This window comes from Aethalodelphis obliquidens, unplaced genomic scaffold (assembly GCF_003676395.1).
Source record: "Aethalodelphis obliquidens isolate GAN/ISIS:26980383/991018 unplaced genomic scaffold, ASM367639v1 scaffold53, whole genome shotgun sequence".
NCBI classification, from domain to species: Eukaryota; Metazoa; Chordata; class Mammalia; order Artiodactyla; family Delphinidae; genus Aethalodelphis; species Aethalodelphis obliquidens.
The window spans coordinates 8,084,865-8,088,301 of NW_020837997.1; the positions used below are offsets into that span (position 1 = coordinate 8,084,865).

Here is a 3,437-nt window from a genome sequence, read left to right on the forward strand (position 1 = left end):
CTAAGCCACGCCCCTAGGCCTGGTCGCGCCCCATCTCCGCCCCACAGGCCTAGTAAACCAAGCCCCGCCCATAGCCTGGTCCCGCTCCAGGCCCTCTCCAACCCCAAGTCCTAGGTTGACACAGCCCCAAGACCCAGTCGCGTCTCTCCGTGGAAGGAAACTAGTACTTCTCCTCCACTTGCGGCTGGAAGCTGCCACCGCCCCTCCCAACCCAAATTTCCCAGCTCCCAAGGCCCGGCCCCTGACGCTGTGCGTGGCGCAGAAACCGGAAGCCGCCGTGCACTTCTGCGCGTGCGCAAGCCGGCGGCCATGTCCCCTTGCAACCCCGTCTAAATCTGATGTAAATTTTAGCCTCGGTCCGCGTCCTACCTGGTTCAGCCCAGCCCGCCCCAAGTCTGGTGCGCGGGAGGTGGAGAGCTTGGCCTTGGGGTCAGAGGCCAAAAGGCGGCCGCTTGGGCTGTGCCCACCGCTCCACGCTGGGACACCCGCGCCCGGGGCCTCCAGCAGCCGCGGCTGGTACCAAACTCACTGAATCAGGAACTCTGTGAGGGTCCAGCAGTCGGGGTGAGTCTGCTGCAGGCGAGAGTTGGAGAGCCATCCTCGTATTTAATCGGCCTCCAAAATCATCCTCTGCTCTCTTTCCAGAAAGGAAAAGCATCCCTGCCATTCGGGTTACGGGGACGAGAGTCTCAACCTCGTCTCTGCGCAGGTCTGTGGATTTCGGCTTGTTCTGTGAGAATGGGGTGACATTTGCCTAACTCCGTCCCCACCTCTCCCTTCCTGATGCGAGAGATATTATTTTTAACCTGTGATTTTTTTTTTCTCTTCCTGTGGGCATCAGTTTGCTACATTATATTCAGCTGCATAAAAGTGAACTGATTACTTAGTATCTTTTTAACCCCCCTTGCCAGTTGCAGCTCTAAATGTTAGTCATTTATCTGTAGATTTTTTTTGAATTTCACACCGAAAGTGTGATCATATGTCAGTTTCTGCGTTTTCTTTCTAATTTTGTGTACCTCATATTCTTTTTATTTATTTAGTGCGTTTGCCAGGACTTTCAGTTCAATGTAGAATAGCATTTAAGTTGCATCCTTGTCTTGTTCCTGATCCCAGAGGGAATTATTCTGCCATTTCACCATTAAATAGAATGTTTGCTGTAGGTGTTTGTAAATAATATATATTTTTTCTAATTAAAGCCTATTTCCCTCTAGTCCTAGTGGGTTAAATTATTATCATCAATGCATATTGATAGAGATCAGTCACTATTTTGTATCGAAGGGGATGAGTCATGTGATCTTTTTCTATTAATGTGAATTATATTAATCATTTTAATTATGTTAATCATTTTAACCACACTTCATTCCTAGGAGGAAATGAACTTATTTTGTGATTATTATCTTCATTATTCATTTCTGGACTGTACTAATATTTTAATATTTTGCCCTTGTGTATATGAATGAGATCTTTCATATATTTATGTACGTGTGTGTGTGTATACACATATATTTGAGTTTTGAGTACTTTTCTGGTCTTGGAAATACACAGGAAAACAGCACCCCCCACCCCCCAAAAAAATGGAATTATGAATCCTTTACTTACTTGGTGAACCTGTCTGTAAAACAATCTGCAACTTCTGTTTACTTTGTAGGTATGTTCTAAACTGCTAATTTTTTTCTTTAATGACTGGATGTAAACAGGTTTTGTGTTTATATTCATTTATTTATTTTATTTTATTTTTTGGTCCTGCAGCATGCGGGATCTTAGCTCCCTGACCAGGGATCGAACCCGTGCCCCCTGCGTTGGAAGCGCAGAGTCTTAACCACTGGACTGCCAGGGAAGTCCCTATATTTTTTAATTTTTTAAACATTTTTTTCACTTTATTATTTTTTTAATTGAAGTATAGTTGATTTACAATGTTGTGTTAATTTCTGCTGTACAGCAAAGTGACTCAGTTATACACATATATACATTCTTTTTTAATATTCTTTTCCATTATGGTTTATCCCAGGATATTGAATATAGTTCCCTGTGCTATACAGTAGGATCTTGTTGTTTATCCATTCTATATGTAATAGTTTGCATCTGCTAACCCCAAACGCCTAGTCTATCCCTCTCCCACCCTTTCTCCCCCTTGGTAAACACAAATCTGTTCTCTATATCTGTGAGTCTGTTTCTGTTTTGTAGTTTCATTTGTGCCATATTTTAGATCCACATATAAGTGATATCATATGGTATTTGTCTTTCTTTTTCTGACTTACTTTACTTAGTATGATAATTTCTAGTTGTATCCATGTTGCTGCAGATAGCATTATTCCCTTCTCTTTTTTATGGCTGAGTAGTATTCCATTGTGTATATGTACCACATCTTCTTTATCCATTCATCTGTTCATGGACATTTAGATTGTTTCCATGTCTTGGCTATTGTGAATAGTGCTGCTTTGAACATAGGGGTGCATGTATCTTTTTGAGTTATAGTTTTCTCTGGGTATATGTCCAGGAGTGGGATTGCTGGGTCATATGTTAATTCTATTTTTAGTTTTTTGAGGAACTCTATACTGTTTTCCATAGTGGCTGCACCAACTTACATTCCCACTAACAGTGTAGGAGGGTTCCCTTTTCTCCACACCCTCTCCAGTGCTTGTTATCTGTAGACTTTTTAATGATGGCCATTCTGACCAGTGTGAGGTGGGGTACCCCATTATAGTTTTGATTTGCATTTCTCTAACAATTAGCATTGTTGAGCATCTTTCCATGTGCCTATTTGCCATCTGTATGTCTTTGGAGAAATGTCTATTCAGGTCTTCTGCCGTTTTTTTTTTTTTTTTTTGGCTGTGTGGCATGTGGTATCTTAGTTCTCCGACCAGGGATCAAATCCGTGCCTCCTGCATTGGAAGTGTGGAGTCTTAACCACTGGACTGCCAGGGAAGTCCTTCTGCCCATTTATTGATCGGGTTTTTTTTTGTTGTTGTTGAGTTGTATGAGCTGTTTGTGTATTTTTGAAATTAAGCCTTGCTGGTTGCATTATTTGTAAATATTTTCTCCCATTCCATAGGTTGTCTTTTCGTTTTGTTTATGGTTTCCTTTGCTGTGCAAAAGCTTGTAAGTTTGATTAGGTCCCATTTACTTTTGTTTTTATTTCTGTTGCCTTGGGAGACTGACCTAAGAAAACATTGGTACAATTTATGTTGGAAAATGCTTTGCTTATGATCTCTCCTAGGAGTTTTATGGTGTCACACCTTATGTTTAAGTCTTTAAGCCATTTTCAGTTTGTTTTTGTGTATGGTGAGAGGGTGTGTTCTTTTTTTTTAATTTTTATTGGAGTATAGCTGATTTACAATTTTGTATTAGTTTCAGGTGTACAGCAAAGTGAGTCAGTTTTATATATATGTATAGTATATATAGAGAGTTATATATATAGTATATATACTATATATATA

The 3,437-nt window shown here is 40.7% G+C and overlaps 1 protein-coding gene across 2 annotated transcripts in view; it reads left to right on the forward strand.

The window, feature by feature from the left end:
• Positions 1 to 299: 299 nt before the first annotated feature.
• LOC113608630 (zinc finger protein 699) overlaps positions 300 to 3,437 on the forward strand; it is a 15,166-nt gene continuing 12,028 nt past the window's right edge. The window contains exon 1 of one of the 2 annotated variants that reach the window (XM_027085272.1): positions 300 to 564. The gene's annotated coding sequence lies outside the window, so the exon portion shown is untranslated. Of the gene's footprint in view, positions 565 to 635; positions 733 to 3,437 lie in introns of those variants that run through there. The other variant, XM_027085274.1, reaches the window with a different exon arrangement.